Raw genomic sequence first — 17,666 nt, forward strand, 5'->3', positions numbered from 1 at the left:
CCCCGGAATCGCTGCCCTTCCCAGGCCGGGGTTCGCGTCCGCGAACTCCCGTCACCTCGCTGTCACTCCGCACGGGGACTTCACGTGCGCCGAGGCCGCCTCGGAGGCGGGGTCTGGTTGGGTCGCCTTTTCGAGGGCGCAGGTTGGTGGCTTGTGGGAAGCCACGACACAGTTTTAATTGTTGGAGCCAACTACTGAGCGGCGTCTCTTTTTCACCCGGGCGCCGTCGCGCCTGTCCGGAAGCCTGGAGCGTGGGCGCGCGGACAAAGCTACCACCCAAAAGTTTTGGCGACTGGCTGGAGTCTTCCTGGCGCAGAATGAGTGCACGGAGCCCTCGCCGGGGCTGTTTGGCATCCGGAATCTACTTGCTGTCTTCGGTGGCACCGAGCAGCCGCTTCCCGGGCGGTTTTGGTCACGGCTGCTCTTGCAGAGTTTTCTTTCAGGTTTTAGACTAAAGGTGTTATTCCGATAGGGAAGTTGATAGAATAAGGTGGTCCTTCTGTTCTCTCATTCAGCTTTATTTACAGCTTCTTTTGATCTCCTTAGGTCTTGTCTTTTTAGACTCCCAGGTCCTTAAAAAATCTGGCGTAAATGTCACCTCTGAAGCCTCATTCTGGGCCCTTTACTTAAAGCACTCAACTCGTTTGACTTGCTCCTTCCTGCTCTAGTTTGTTTTCTTTGTTGTCAGTGAGTTCCCTCACACCCACCTCAAGAACAACCTGCTGTGAACTACTGGTGTGATGAGTGAATGAAGGTGTATTAAGGGAGTAACAGTTTCGGTTTAATCTTGAGGAACCGGTGCGATGGAGGAGAGACATGGGCAAGCAATGGGGGCGTGTGATATGGACTAAAGTTCTTATTAGGGAAACGGCAAGTGGTCCATTTAAGGTTTAAGTAGTCAGGAGGACCAAAGTCTGGAAAACTAGGTTGGTAGTCTTCAGTCAACGGATAGGCTTGGACTTAATACTCCCCGTTTTGGAGGAGCCATTGAAGATTTTACAGCAGCAAATGACAGGATCAAAACTTTTCTAGAGGAGGGGCGCCTGGGTGGCTCAGTTGGTTAAGCGACTGTCTTCAGCTCAGGTCATGATCCTGGAGTCCCGGGATCGAGTCCCACATCGGGCTCCCTGCTCAGCGGGGAGTCTGCTTCTCCCTCTGATCCTCCCCCATCTCATGCTCTCTCTCCCTGTCTCATTCTCTCTCTAAAATAAATAAATAAAATCTTAAAAAAAAAAAAAAACTTTTCTAGAGAGATTATCTACCAGGGATATTAAGGATTGGAATGAAAAAAGAATGGAAAACAAGTTAGTAGGCTACGGTATTTGTGCAAGAAATGAGGAAACTTAGAACTAAGTGGCATTAGAGCAGGGGTCTGCAAGCTTTTCTATAAAGGGCCAAACGTTAATATTTTAGGCACTGTCTTTCGTAATTAGTTATCTGTCTTAAAATAAGAAAGCAACCGTAGAAGATACTTAAAGGTATGAGCACGATTGTATTCCAATAAAACTTATTTATGGACACTGAAATTTTAGATGTCATGAAATACTGATTTTTTTCAACCATTTAAACATGTAAAAAACTTTTTTTTTTTTTTTTTAATCTCCAGAGGTATAAAAAGAGTCTACAGGCCATAGTTTGCTCACCCCTGCTTTAAAGGTAACTTTCTTGAGGCAGAGTGAACAGCATTTAGTTGGGAAAAGTAAGTGTCCATATAATCTAGCGTCCAATCTAGAATACTTCTAGAACTGAAAGGGGGCACTATGTACTGGGAGAACGGGATTAAAATTAGATTGTCCCAGACAAATCTGAGTGAATAGTCATACTGAGGTTAATGGTTAGAAGCCAAAACTGCTTTAGGACTTGGTAACAGGAAATGCCAGTGATGGAAACAGGATGATTGGGAAGAAATTGGTTTTGGGGAGAAGATGGATGCTTGTAGCAGTACCAGGTGTCATACAGTTGGGATGACATCAACAGCAGGAAGAAACCACCCCAGAGGTTTCATAGCAGGCCAATCCTTATATGTTATTGACCAGTGAGTCACTATTCCCTGAAACAGTAACTGACAAGGAGCTTGGGACTACCATGATTGGTAAGAGTTTATCTAGCTTTTGGCAGGTTTTGTGCAGGATTGTGGCATGCATTTTAGCATCTCTGGTCTCTTCCCAGTAAATGTCAGTAGCACACCTCTGGCATTGGGGCACCAAAAAAACCAACCCTCTTCCCACCCCACACACTCCCTAGAAAGATGATGCTAGTTGAGTGGTTAAACCAATTGGCTTAAACCTATCAGGATTTACCTTGGAGCTCAATTATATATGTGTAGATTTCTTTTCCTTGATTGGTTTGGAGGGAAGAGAGGAAATGAGCAGTATTGTCAAGAAAGTAGGGTGGGGAATGTTGGGTAGGTAACCAACCTTCTCTGCCATGGAAGTAAAAAGTTAAACATTTTCTTTTATATCCTTTTTCTTTTTTAAAAGATTTGAAAGAGAGAGAGAGGGCACAGTAGGCAGAGTGGCAGGCAGAGGGAGAAGCAGGCTCTTGCTGAGCAGGGAGCCCGACATGGGGCTCGATCCCAGGACCCTGGGATCATGACCTGAGCCGAAGGCAGCAGCTGCTTAACTGACTGAGCCACCCAGGTGCTCTTCTTTTATATCCTTGATAAATATCTCAACTCCTCCACACTTGAACCTCCCCCCCCCCTTTTCTTTTCAGTTCTCTTAGCAACTTATTCTAAACCTCCTGAACTGGTCTAGAAGGGAGTTCTCCCCCTGGCCCCCCGCCCCCACCCCCGCCAGGTAATTCTCCCAGTAGGATACTCCTGCTTTGAATACTGTAATTTTCTGACTCATGGCTTGCTCTGTCTTTCCCTTCTTCATTCTACATGAAGGGACTAGTGCTGTATACTGATTTCCTTTACTCAGGCACCCTATCTCCAGTGGTGCTCAGCTATTTAAAATGAAATAACTCAGAAATCTCAGTTAGCAGTCAAAGGTCTCCATAAATCCACAAATGGCTTTCCCTGCAGCAAACGTAATCTACTTTACACATAACTTTTATTACATTGATGTGTTTCCCTTTACAATACCTAGTCCCTGTTCTCCCAATTGCTAAATTTATTCCCCACTTCAAGACTTTATTTCCTCACTGAGAGTGACCTTCTTTCTCCTTTCCAACCATCCAAATTCTGTTGTCTTTCATTTCCTTCTCTAATTCTACCTCTGTTCCAGGCCTGTGACTATATCAGCTCACATTGATCTCTTTGAATTTTTACAAATTCCTTGCCTATACCATCCATTTTATTTTATGTTCTTGACTGTTCTGTTCTTGAAACTCCTTTGGATCCCTAGATGTCTCCTTTTGCCTTTGTAGATGTTTCTTTTCTGAGTCTTTTCCACCTTCCTTTACTTCCTTATATCCATCCCTACCTTACCTAGAAGTCATCTACAAGCATCTGTTGTTATCTATGTTCTTTTCTTCTCTTGTTACTCTTTTTTTTCTTGACATTTTATCTACTTAGTGATTTACTTGTCTTCTCTATGGAGGATGTACCTCTCCAGCCCTGACCTTTCTCTGGGAGATAATAGTACTAGCCACCAAATATTTCCATTTCTTTTCTACACACATAGTAGAATTGCATTTCTCTAGCCTTTTGAACTCAGTGTGGCCAGTGAAATGTGATTGGAAGTGATCTGTGTCACTTCCTAGTAAAAGCTTTAAGAATGCACAGTTTCTCATGCCCTCTTTCCCTTTCACACAGTGAGGGAATGTTTTAGTTATCTATTGCTGCATAACAAACCACCCCAATCTTAATGACTTAAAACAGTAATTGTTTTTACTATTGCTAATGGTTTTGTGGGCTCATGGGCAGTTGTCCAATCTTTCTTGGGATCTCATGTGGTTCCAGCCAGGTATTTTCTGGGGCTGGAGATGCTAGAATGTCCAAGACTTTCTACTTCCCATTGTTATCCGAGGGCCTCGCTTTACATGGCTTCTCCAGCAGAGTAGCCTGATTTCTGACATGGTGGGTCAAGACTCTCAGAAGTGCAAAAGCTTCTAGGTCTTGTAAGTCTTAGGCCTAGAAATAACACAGTCTGTTGGTTAAAGCATTCACAGGGCCAGCTCAGTTGCAAAGGGTGGAGAAATAAACTCCACGTCTTGATGGAGATTGAGGAGAAGAATGACAAAGAATTTGTGGCATTCTTTAATTTGTCACCCCAACAATGTTTCAAATGGTGGCTGTTTCTGTCAGTGAGGGTCCTAAAGTCAGGACAAAGTGGAAAAGAGCCCTCAGCTAACATACACAGTTGTATGAATGAGAAACACATCTCTGCTGTTCTAAACCGCTGAGATATTTGGGGTTGTTTGCTAGCAAACAAAGCCTAATCTACACTAATACAAAAATTGGTACTGGAAGTAGGGTACTGCTGCAGCAAAAACCTACAATATGTGACATATCCATATACGTATATGTTACAAATTTTAGTGGTTGGTCGTTAGGCAGCATCCAGCTCTGATTCACTTATGAATCTGCCAGCAAATCTAGCTCAGAAATTTGTGCTCAACAAATATTTCTTAAATAAGAGAGCCTATGTCTTATAATTCTTTTCTATTTCTTTATTTTAGGGGAAAACACTTCTTTCCCACATCAGATGTTTCTTGAAGTATGGAGTGGGTGCCACTACCATAACTCTCAATACTCTATTCCAGTGCTCCTAGCAAGTTTCCTGATGTGTAAGTTTGGTGTGTGTAGCCCACCTTCTTCCTCTCCCCTTTCCCATAGAAGTCAGACCTCCCACAGAAGGTGTGCCTTCTACTTCATACCGTAAGTTTCACAGGGTCCTGCCCATGCCAGGGGATGTTTGGGGTAAGCTTAGCAAGATAGGCCCCTTGGGGGAAGGGGAGCTTCAGTTTTGGGAGCTAAGTTCATTGCCAGGGAGTGACAAAACCTGTTGTTTGAACTTTAATTCACAAGATCATGAAAGTTCAGTGTTGGACATCAATAATTTTAGATTTAATAGGAGGTTAGTACTGATTACTTTGGGCTATAACTTAGAAGAACAAGATAATTTAATATCTGAACTTTTCATTTCTCCCTGGAAAATTCATATTGGGGAGGGTCATAATCAAATTGAGCACATCTTTTTGGCTTTTAATTTTTGGAGTATTTTTATGTTATTGTTTGATCCTTTTAGAACCTCTGTTAATGTTGAAAAAGGTAGGGGGACATAATTTGAGATGGAATAGAATAGGTTGTCAATTATAGCCTTGGGTACAGAACAGCATTGGAGCTGATTTAGTGATATGTTGTTCTGACCCATTCAAGGCATTCTGGGAACAAAATCTACACTTTACCAGTGACTCCAGGAGATCCCACAAAAGAGGTGAACATTGTATTGGAGAAGTGACCTTATGAAGGTGGGAGCAGAAAGTGGGAGCAGGACTGCCCTGACTGCTGACTTCTTATCCAAGGAGGATAATCATCTCCCAAGTTGATCTCAGTGGGTAAGCTGAAGGGGTTAAGGCAATGGTCTTCATACATTTTGCTGACATAACCCCCAAATAATTTTTAAGTTGACATGTAAAATTTTTTTGTCCTTAGTTGCAAAAGATGTAATTTCTGGTTAAAGTAAATACGAATATTTTAAAATAAAGAAGTTTAAAATACATTTAATGAAATTAAATTCCATAGAAATTGAATACTCATCATCTATTTTTACAGAAATTTACATTATTTTTTCTCTTTGAGTTTGTATTTTCATTCTACTTCCCCACAAAAGGTTTAAAAATATATTTTATGTTCAAATATATTTTATTGCTTACCTTATCATTCTTTTCTGCAATAAAAATTTGTTTATAATTTAAACAATTTTCTATTACTGAAAGGTTCTAAGTGTCAAAAACTTCTTTTGGATTGAATTATTATTACAATTATTATTAGTACATAATTGATCATAACTGTTATAAATTTTTTTTTTTAAAGATTTTATTTATTTATTTGAAGAGAGAGACACAGCGAGAGAGGGAACACAAGCAGGGGGAGTGGGAGAGGGAGAAGCAGGCTTCCCGCCGAGCAGGGAGCCCGATGCGGGGCTCGATCCCAGGACCCTGGGATCACGACCTGAGCCGAAGGCAGACGCTTAACGACTGAGCCACCCAGGCGCCCCCTGTTATAAATTTTTATACATCATTACTAAAGAGAACTAAAATTTTATTGGGAATATGTCTCTCAATGAAATGGTTGGAGCTCCCCCCCATCATTAGTTCATGAATGTAATTTTTGTTAGGAGACAGAATAGGAAAAGACAGAAAAAGATAGGACTATTAGGTATAGGGCTTACCAAAAATGATTAAAATACAATAGAAAACTATCTAAATCTACAAGATGGGGATGAATAATGAGGTGAGATGGTTAACAAGTGACAATGAACAGTCGTGGGAGTAAATTAGTATAGATTTACTGTATTCAATAATCGTTAGGTAAAAATTAATGAAATTAATGAAATATTAATGAAAATATTTTCTCCTATGAGTCTGTATAATTGCTCAAGAATACAGAACATTGACTTACCTCTGATATATGTATGTTTCTTTTACATGTAACATTGATCTGTTGATGGAAATTTGGAACTTTTTAACATCCTTTTCCTTAAAATCATCTGAAATATGTAACTGAGACATAGAATGAGCCTTTACATCAAGTTCTTTCTCATTCCTGAGGCAGGTGTGCCTTGTAGCTGACTGGTATTTACCAGAATATTTTCCACAAATCATCCATACTTGAATTCTGAGATAGATATATGAAATCTTGCTGTGAGTTTGTTACCCAGTTGAAGTAGGGCTCAACCTCCTTCAGTATTTCTCTTGGCTATCTCAACAGTGTTCTTTGGCATTAACAGGGAATGGAAGAGGAAATGGCATTGGGCAAAAATGATCATGACTCCTGCCATCCCACTCTACAATGTAGATAAAACTCAGAACACCCCTGGAGCGTCTGGGTGGCTCAGTCAGTTGAGTGTCTGACTCTTGGTTTCAGCTCAGGTTATGATCTCAGAGTCATGAAATCAAGCCCTGCCTCAGGTTCAGCGTGGAGTCTACTTGGGATTCTCTGCCTATCCCTTTGCCCTTCCCCCACACATGCTCTCTGTCTCTCAAATAAATAAATAAATAAATAAATAAAATCTTTAAAAAAAAACTCAGAACACCCCAACACAGACCAAAATACCCGATTTCTAGCACCATGCTTTTCTCTCTTTTTTTTTTAATTTATTTATTTGGCAGAGAGATAGCCCAAGTAGGCAGAGTGGCAGGCAGAGGGAAAGGGAGAAGCAGGCTCTCTGCTGAGCAGGGAGCCTGATGTGGGGCTCGATCCCAGGACCCTGGGATCATGACCTGAGCCGAAGGCAGCTGCTTAACCGACTGAGCCACCCAGGTGCCCCACCATGCTTTTCTCTTAATAGAGTATGTATAAGATAAAGAAAATCAGGAAGTCCTCCTATAGGTTTATCATGCCTCGATTAAATTAAATATTGACATCGATATTAGAGTTGTTCTTTAGTGTGGTGACTCAGAGGCTTTTTGTACATGGGAACATTTGCCATGGTAAGATCTGGGATGAGTGAGAGGATGCTTGTTTTTTATAAGTGGGAAAAAAATGATTTTTAAAGGGAGTTGGATAAACAGAATTGTTGTGACATTTCAACCTCAGTCACATTTTAGGCAGCTCAGTTTTAGGAAAGAGTAGGTAAAAGTTGAATAAATGGACTTGATTTCCTAAAAATTATCTGTGTTCTCCTTGGAAAGTACTTGTAGAATCCCATGGTAGACTGACTCCAGTTTGGAGACTACTAAGGTTAAGACAACAAAATTATGTGAGCAATGTGTAGTTGCAGGGGATTCTATTAATGCTCTCAGCCTCTTGGGTCTCTTAGTGGCCCACTGGCAAGATGCTGGATGGTGAGAAACTAGGTGAGAAAGCTCAGCCCTTTGCCAGCCTCACTCTTGTGAGGCTGCCATCAGGAATCATGCCTTCTGGTCTGTTTCTTTATACTGCAGATTTTACAGGGACAAGTCTGTGAAATGGGTGGAGGGGAGAGTTTCTATAGTCCTGCTCTGCTAGTCTGTGACTCAGTGGTATGTATGCCTGGTCCCAGGGTTCAATGTTGGGAGGCCCATTAGTGCTGCCTTGTTCCCAGCATCAGCTTTATCAGTAAGAGTGATAGTTCTCAGCTGTCTACTCTTTTGCCTGTTTTTCAGTTGGTTCACAACTTGGTAGGAAGAGGGGTATGGTTTATTGTGTTCCCTAGATACTCTCCATCCTTAACAGTGCTCTGATTATTAACACAATAAATATATACTGTGAATTTTCGTAAGTTCTTTTAGCCATGAAATTATATTCAATCCTGCTTGCATTTTTTCCAATAATATTTTGTATATATCTTATAGGTTTGTGCATAGTAATAAGTGTAGTTTGTTTTCAAAATGTTTTCTTTTTTTTTTTTTTTTAAGATTTTATTTATTTATTTGACAGAGAGAGAGACAGCAAGAGAGGGAACACAAACAGGGGGAGTGGGAGAGGGAGAAACAGGCTTCCCGCTGAGCAGGGAGCCGGATGCAGGGCTTGATCCAGGACCCTGGGATCATGACCTGAGCCGAAGGCAGATGCTTAACAACTGAGCCACCCAGGCACCCCTCAAAATGTTATTTTCTAAGAGACTATCACAGGGCAATATATAAAACATCAAAGGAGTTAAGTTCAGGAGAAAAAGAATCGCTCTGTAGCCTTAAACAGTTCTTTAAGACATACTATCTCCCGAGTTTCACAGGTGAATGAATACATTAGGGGGTTGACTAAGGAAATCAGGCTTGCCATTCTGTTTCTTTTTGTGCTATAATTTACCGGGCCTCCTAAGCCTTGGTTTTAACATTCGTAAAACAATGATATAAAGTATAGCCATGATATGAGAAAATAAGATTATAAAGCAAAATAAGGAAGTGATAACTAATAGAAGCTCTGGGCATAAAGATCTGTAACATTTCAAGGAAATGACACTTTGTGAAGGGACACAAGCCTAGGTTCTATAAGCACTTGGGTCTTTTGAAAATGAGCTATGTTCTAGATTGCCAAAAAAAAATATATATATATCAGCAGGTTAAAAGCTTTAGTTTAACACAAAATAAACTTCTTGAATTCTCTACAATAAATCGATGTGGGTAATTCAAATATTGTCATACACTAGGAGAAATTTTTGTTGTCGTTATTGAAAGGAAGTTCTCCAGCAGAACACTAATTTTTAGGAGCAAACAGGTGCAGGAATTTCTTTTTAAAGATTATTTATTTATTTATTTATATTTGAGAGAGAGAGCACAGGAGCATGCAAGCAGGAGTCAGGGGGAGGGGCAGAAGGAGAAGCAGACTCCCGCTGAGCAGGGAGCCCTATGCAGGACTCGATCCCAGAACCCTGGGATCATGACCTGGGCTGAAGGCAGAAGCTTAACCGGCTGAGCCACCCGGGTGTCCTGGATGCAGGAATTTCTGACAAGAAGAGCCAGAAGATCACAATTTTGATTCTTCTTTTCCTCTTGCCTCCAACATCTAATTTTACATCAAATCCTATTGACTCTGTCTCCAAAATATTATCCCAAACCTGACCAACCACCTCTCACCAGATCTACTGCTACTGTCCTAGTACAAGCTATCAGTTGCTCTGATTTGGACCACAACAATAGCCTCTTGTTGTCTACTCTTGCCTTCTTAGAGTTCATTCTTTGTCATTAGCCTTTTAACAATATAAATCAGATTCTATTACTTCCCTACTTATACTTTACTAATGTCTTTCTTTTGCATTAGAATAAAATCCAAACTCCTTATAGCCTGTATGATCTATTCTGTACCTACCCTCTGGTTGCTCTCATATCACCCTTCTTGCTCATTATGCCCCAACCATACTGATTTTCTATCTTTGTTTGAATATTCCAAGCTCATTCCTATCTTAGAGATTTTGGATTTGTTCTTCTGTAGGCCTAGAATCTTCTGCCTCCAGATTTTCTAACGCCTGACTGAGAATATTCTCATCACTTAGGACTCAGCTCAAATATTCACCCCTCAGAGAAGCCTTACCTTGATCATATGTCTAAGGAGCTCTCACTCCCTCTCCCTCAACTTTAATCATTTCTTTTCCTGTTTGATTTTCTTTACAGCATTTAGCACTACCTGAAATTATCTTATTTTTACATGTTTATTATCTGTCCCTCTGTTAACCCCCAGTAGAATGTGATTCTGTGATGGTAGATCTTGTCTATCCTATTTCCTGCTGTATTGTCATAGCTTAGAATGAAGGTTGCCATTTGGTGGGAGTTATTATATTTGCTGAATGAGTGAATGAATCAAGGTCCAGATATAACAGGAAAGTCCTTCCAAAAGGCCTTTGCTATAATAATTTGCCATAGTTTAGACTTGTGGCCCTTCATTTTGAATGCTCAGACATCTGCTTTTGCCAGTATATAGAGGTTTTTTCCTCTAGGGCAGAACTTAAATTAACCAAGATACAGAATTGACATATAAAATCCCTATGCCAATTTGTTAGTTTTAAGTGAGCAATATGACTGTCACATGGACCCAGTCTTGCACTGATATGACCTGTTGAGGATTCTCTGCCTATGGGCTAACATATATAAGACAGGGAATTAAAGCAGAAACTTCTTGGGAAAACATGGAATACAAGAAAGGGGATTAGATGGTTTGTATAGTTAAAGATATCCATTTGTTTATTTGTTTATATTTTTTATTTATAGATCTCTGTGTTTTGTGTTCTGTGCTAGGTACTGAAGAATGAGCAAGGAATAATATCAAGTACCACCCCTTAATGGATTTCCAGTCTAGTTGGCAAGGCAGGCAATAAATGCACAGTTACGAATAAATGTCAAAAGTACTCTTTTTAGGTTAGTTTCAGGGTGATAGGAGAGGACCTAGAAGGGAAACTGAGCCTTGGGAGACTGAGCTGAGTTTCCCAGGAAATGGAGTGTTTTAGCTGAGCTCTGAGGAGTTAGCCAGGCAGAACAAGAATGGCATAGGGGAAGGGCACTGCTGGCAGAAGCTGTAGCCTAAGCAAAGGTCTTAGAACCTGGGGAAAGCAGAGCTTTCTAAAAACTCCAAGTAGTTCACTGTAGAGTTTTGGGGTTGGAGTAGAGTTTAGGGTTGGAGTAGGGTGGAGTAAGAAGGCTGGTGATAAGACCCATGGACTTAGGTTTGGACTTTATCCTGATACAGAGTAAAAGGGAGCCACAGAAAAGTTTGTGTTTCCTACTATCTATGGACTCTGAGAAACAAACTGAGGGTTCTGGAGGGGAGGGCGGTGGGGAGGATGGGTTAGCCTGGTGATGGGTATTAAAGAGGGCACATATTGAATGGAGCACTGGGTGTTATATGCAAACAATGAATCATGGAACACTACATCAAAAACTAATGATGTAATGTATGGTGATTAACATAACATAATAAAATAAAATTTAAAAAAAAAGTTTGTGTTTTGGTGGAGAGGTGTTCATCTTTCATATTGCCGGGGTACAGCCAATACTTTGCATTTCTTTTGTTCTACAGAATTTTCCATGAACATCTGGGTAAAGTCCACACTCCTTTTCCTTGAACACACGACCCTTCCTTGGGTCACCCTCAGCCTTATACCTGCGGCTCTCCATTGTGCATTCTGTGCGCCAACCTGCCAAACTTCTCAGTTTCCAGATTCACTCCCCAGTCTTTAATTATGCTTTTGTATCCTCCATTCCTGCTAGCACCCTCACCCACCCCACTTCCAAAAAGCAATACATGTTTGCAACAAGCCAAATGACACAGAAATGTGCAAAGAAAAAGTTAAAATGTTCTTTCCTCTCACCACCAAACACATCTACATATACAGTGTGCTGAAAATATTTTTATGCTCTAAATGTTCAACTATATTTAATAAATGCTGTAAAGTATTTTTTAAAGATTTATTTATTTTAGAGTGAGAGAGAGCGTGCGCATGAGTGGGAGAAGGGGCAGAGGGAGAGAATCTTTACGCAGACTTCCAGCTAAGTGCAGAGGCACATGAGGGAATCTATCCCATGACCCATGTGATCATGACCTGAGCCAAAACCAAGAGTTGGATTCTCAACTGACTGAGTCACCCAGGTGCCCCAGTGGTCTAATATATTTTTAACTAAAATAGACCTATGCTATGAAATGTGTACAGTTCTCACCCCCACCTCCCAGAAAGTATGGACATTATTCCAATACGTGCTAGATGCCAGGTCCTATGCTTTATCTCATTTACTCCACAACTACCATATGAGATAGGTAGTTATCCCCATTGGGTTGATGAGGAACTGAGATGTGATTAATTTGTCCTCAATTGCACAGCTAGTGATTGTGGGACCAGCAGTTTGAACTTGGACAATGTGGCTCTTGAGTTCACATTGGCTAGTAGTAAAAGTAGTAAAAGGCTAGCCACTGCCTTTTACTACCTCTCAAATAATGTTATTTTTATTCTTTTTAATAACTACACAATGTTTATATGGATATTCAGAATTTATTCAGTCATCCCCCTACTGGTGAATGTTGAGGGTTTTTTTTCCCCACTACTTAAAATGCCTCAATATCAAAGTGAATACGCTAGTTATTTGCTAGCTTACTTTGTTTTGGAAACAAATGTGTCCAATCTTATTCAATAATTATATAACACATTTCAACACTTCAAAAAACAAAGACTGGGACTAGTATTCAGCATGACGATTTATTCAGAGGTTGTTCCTTATATGGATTTTTTCTCCTGACTGTACTTTCAGCTTACATCTTAGTTTGTCATTATCTCACATAACACAAAGTACTCCCTAAATGACAGCTGATAAGTGAGTTATTATTGTTTTAAATACATTTATTTTTCTTGCATTATTGAATGATCTTCCCCTAGAGAGAGCAACCTATTTTATGAAGAGTTTATTTTCATTTAGCTTTATGTATATCTTCAAATAAGAAAATTAAATCCTATTGTTTTCATAAATGGCAGTCATCAATTCTGAATTATTTTCTTGTTGTTTAAAGAATAACCCAGATAGAAGTGCTAAAGGGCATAGCCATGGCTTACCTGAATATTTTATAAAATATTGGCCATCTACTAATACTGCAACTCGGCAGATATCTTCCTGCCCATCTCAGACAAGAAGTTTGAAATGGCACAAATAAAAAATATACATCATCATTTGTTCCAAAACTTTGAACATCCTCACCATGAATGACATTATGTGCTACATTTTTTTTTAACCTACACACTACCATGTAAAAACAACTATCAGAAGGTTTTGTTGTCTAGATTCATTTTTAAAAATTAAAAAAAAAATTTTTTTAAAGATTTTATTTATTTGACAGAGAGAGACACAGTGAGAGAGGCAACACAAGCAGGAGGAGTGGGAGAGGGAGAAGCAGGCTTCCCGCTGAGCAGGGAGCCCGATATGGGGCTCAATCCCAGGACGCTGGGATCATGACCTGAGCCGAAGGGAGACACTTAACAACTGAGCCACCCAGGTGCCCATCTAGATTCATTTTAATATTGCATATTTTTTACATTATCTGAGCTTGTGCACCAAAGATGCAAGACAGGGCTGGAATTAGGGCAGTGAGGCACTAATTTCATACTCAGAATTTAAGAGGGTGCCAAATAACTCCATAATCAAGGTATATCATATTTTAGTGCAATAGTTTTTAAATAAAAATTAAGCCAAAAATGTCAAAAAACTAAAGATCAAAAGAGATCTACATTCTGGCATGTTAGGGAACTGTTCTCTGACTACAGGGTGAAAAAATGAGTGGGGAAAGAATCTTGCTGTTTTCTTCTTTGGTTTAAAGACAAAATGGGTCTAAACTTAATACCCCCAGCTCATAGAATCATTAGATAAGCATTATTTTAGTCAACATGATAACTTTAATGAATTGAAACCATTATTTCCTATCTATATTTACTGTATGAAACTTAAGTGTCATTATCTTACCTATGAATTTGTTTAAAGTATTATACCACTTGGAAAGCTGAAAGGAAGTTTACAAAGAAATCCAGTTGACCCTTGAACAGCACAGGTTTGAACTGCATGGGTCCACTTAGGGATTTTGCGGCATACTTATTTTTTATTATACACAGCCAAATTATGATTCAAGGATTATATATATAGCATTCATATACTCCCCAAGAAATGTGGAATAGTATCTGTTTCCCTATGCCCTTACTAGTCCTGATGTACTGATATTTTTAGTTCTTTAGGTTTTTTTTTTTTTTCCCCCAGCACTGTGGTTGATAAAAACAATGTTCCTTAATTTGGTATGTTTCCTGACTGCAGGTGAGGTTGAGAATTTTTCTGTATGTTTTTGAGATATTTGCATTTCCTGTTCCATGATCTGTCTATTCATTTCCTCTCCTGTGCATTTTTTGTTGTTGGGTTGCTTGTTCTTGATCATTTTTTTTGGTGGAGGGATATTTATGGTAGTGGTAATATTAACCCTTTTTCTAACATGTGTTCAAATAGGTTCTCCTCTTTTATGTTCACTAGTCTTGATTTTTTTTTTAAGGCATCCTTTACCTTATAAAACTGTTTAATTTTTTATGTGGTTAAATCTGTTGGTCTTTCCCTTCATGGCTTCTGGGCTTCCTGAAATTGACCGGTTTTAGGCATTTCTTTTCATTGAAGGCCAAGAGTCTGGAGAGTGCCTAATGGGCTTTGATAACTTTTGTCTCAGGCTCTTTTACTTGTGTTGCTACCTCCCTATCTCCTTCAGAGGGATCTGTTCTTTTTAAAGATTTGTTATTACATTCAAGCAAAGCCTTTCTGGCCTAGGAGTCATTTGTCACTTATAAAAGTGTGTTTGCATATCTTTGCTCTGATTCACTATGTGCTGATTCTCTGTTTCTTTCATTTTTTTTTTTAAGATTTTATTTATTTATTTATTTGACAGAGAGAGAGACTGAGAGGGAACACAAGCAGGGGGAATGGGAGACCCTGATGTGGGGCTCGATCCCAGAACACCAGGATCATGATCTGAGCTGAAGGCAGACGTTTAACAACTGAACCACCCAGGCACCCAAAATTTCTCTCATTGTTTTAAGAAGCAATCATCATGTGGTCTTCTATTTTATGCTTTACATTTTGGGCCATATTCAGCCTCTTGAGTTCTTAAGCTTTTTAGAGGTAATGTAGAGGGAAGATCTGCCCTTGGTATAAGACCTGTGGATAGTGAAGATAAATTGGTAATGGGGAGGTCATGGGCTTGAGAGTAAGATTGACTCTGTCTTTGATGATAACTGTATAATCCTGGGGGGTTGGTATAAGCCTCAGAGCCCTTTTCCATAAAATGGAAGTATAGTAATACTGCTCTGAGGCTATTTTTTGACAGTGCAAGAAAGGCCTCTAACAATTTAGATGTTTCTTTCTTTTTTGTCGTATTTCAAGAATATTTTAATGAGGTCAGGTCTTCACAAATTACTTTGGTACCCCTTTTGGCAAAACAAACTTTCATTTGCTGTCAGCCCATAAAAGAAGGATAAAATTTCTTGGCCTTAAAGACTGGAATTCTTTACAGCGCATCTGGAACGAACTGCCTATATTTCATTATTGAAAAGAGAAACTTTTAAACTCTCAGTGGAAATTAAATTTGAGACCATTTTACACAAACCATGGCTTAGGACCAAAGATCCAAGATAGAGCATGTGTAGGTAGGGGGTGGACACTAGGGAGAAGAGTCTGGCCTGCATTTTGATGGATTTCAAAATGTGCACAGAATTTGTTCCAAGTCTTCATTAATGGGCTCATAGAAAATAAAGTTATAGGGACGCTTGGGTAGCTCAGTTGGTTAAGCGTCTGACTCTTGATTTCAGCTCAGGTCATGATTTCCAGGTTGTGAGATAGAGCTCTGCATTGGGCTCTGTGCTGGGCATGGAGCCTGCTTAAGATTCCCCTCCCCCCACTCCTCCCTGTCCCCGAAAGAGAAAAGAAAGTTACAAGGGACCTCGAGTCATCACCCACGCCTGTCCCCTGCCCTCAAGCTGGTGATCACAAAACCAATTTGTGAAGGCAATTTGTTGAATTACTCAACTGATAGTATTCCTGGATGGTAGCTCAATTTAGAGGATTTGGGGCTAAGTACAGGAGCTGAGAAGCTAAATAGCAGAAGTGGGTCTCAGGAGAACTTAATGCCTGACTCAGTGTAGTGTTCTGCTTTATTCTTTGCTCCCACATCCACATTTGAGGCAGCATAGACCTGCTCTGAGGTCTGGATCCAATAAACAAGGGGAAAGAGGACTGACTAAACCAGCTCCTAGCTTAGAAGTCTTACTGTCCTTCAAGCTCAGGCCTTGAAGTGTTCTGCTTAATGCAGGAAGTAAAAGCAACTAACATATTTGAATGCTATCTTAAGACACTGTGGGATGGTGAGTGTGTATGTATGAGACAGAAAGAGAAGGGGGTAAGGGAGAGGGAGGAGTGGATGTAGAAGTAAGGCAGGGTTTTTGCCCTCAAGTAGCAGAGGTTGCTAACTCAAATGCCTAGGAGGCCAGGCACATTAAGTTAGTTAAGTGGTTTTGCACGTGTAAGGAAACAACAGAGAAAGCATGATGAATGACAAGATACTTGTGTCACCGACAATAGGAGGTAGTGGGGGCTATGGCAAACTGGAGTGTGCATCTCTACTCACCAGGAGCAGCCCATGCAGTGATCTGTCTAGCACAGTAATTCTCAAAGTAGGATCCCTGGACCAGCAGCATCAGAATTGCCAGGAAACTTGTTAGAAATGCAGGTTTTCAGGGTATCCCAGACTAATAGAATCAGAAATTCTGAGGGTGGGGTCCTGTATTCCATGTTTTTTTTCTTTAAAGATTTTTTAAAAATTAGCATATAATGTATTATTTTTTTCAGGGGTACAGGTCTGTGATTCATCAGTTTTACACAACACTCAGTGCTCACCACAACACATAACCTCCCCAGTGTCCATCACTCATCCCCCCACCCTCCATCCCCCTCCCCTCCAGGAACCCTCAGTCTGTTTCCTAAGATTAAGAGTCTCTTATGGTTTGTCTCCCTCTCTGGTTTCGTCTTGTTTCATTTTTTCCCCTGTGATCCTCTGCCTTGTTTTAACAATCTCTCTGTGATTCTGATCCTCCCTAAAACTTGAGTGTTGCCTTGTGGGAATTTGGACCCAGTGTTGCTAGATATTTTTAATTTTTCAAGAGATTCTAGAAAACTAAATTTTTGGGGTGCCTGGGTGGCTCAGTCGTTAAGCATCTGCCTTTGGCTCAGGTCATGATCCCGGGGTCCTGGGATCGAGCCCCGCATCGGGCTCCCTGCTCTGCGGGAAGCCTGCTTCTCCCTCTCCCACTCCCCCTGCTGTGTTCCCTCTCTCACTGTGTCTCTCTCTCTCTGTCAAATAAATAAATAAAATCTTTAAAAAAATAGAAAACTAAATTTTTATGGAACTCTACAGATTTTTAAATATTTTTTTTTTTAAGATTTTATTTATTTATTCATGAGAGACACAGAGAGAGAGGCAGAGGGAGAAGCAGGCTCCCAAGGAGCAGAGAGCCCGATGCGGGACTCGATCCCAGGACCCTGGGATCATGACCTGAGCCGAAGGCAGACGCTTAACCATCTGA

General features: G+C 40.3%; 1 long non-coding RNA gene across 7 annotated transcripts in view; it reads left to right on the plus strand.

Annotated features, from left to right (window-relative positions):
• Window positions 1-9: 9 nt before the first annotated feature.
• LOC129045977 (uncharacterized) overlaps window positions 10-17,666 on the plus strand; it is a 227,201-nt gene continuing 209,544 nt past the window's right edge. For 3 of the 7 annotated variants that reach the window (XR_008506538.2, XR_008506539.2, XR_010409548.1), the window contains exons 1-3: window positions 36-443; window positions 4,627-4,734; window positions 5,327-5,505. This is a non-coding gene — a long non-coding RNA (uncharacterized LOC129045977). Of the gene's footprint in view, window positions 458-2,598; window positions 2,640-4,626; window positions 4,735-5,326; window positions 5,596-17,666 lie in introns of those variants that run through there. The other 4 variants (XR_010409547.1, XR_010409546.1, XR_008506537.2 and 1 more) reach the window with 4 other exon arrangements.

This window comes from Mirounga angustirostris, unplaced genomic scaffold, assembly GCF_029215605.1.
Source record: "Mirounga angustirostris isolate CCGP_5_RB_7025 unplaced genomic scaffold, mMirAng1.0.hap1 SCAF_2, whole genome shotgun sequence".
Classification (NCBI taxonomy): Eukaryota; Metazoa; Chordata; class Mammalia; order Carnivora; family Phocidae; genus Mirounga; species Mirounga angustirostris.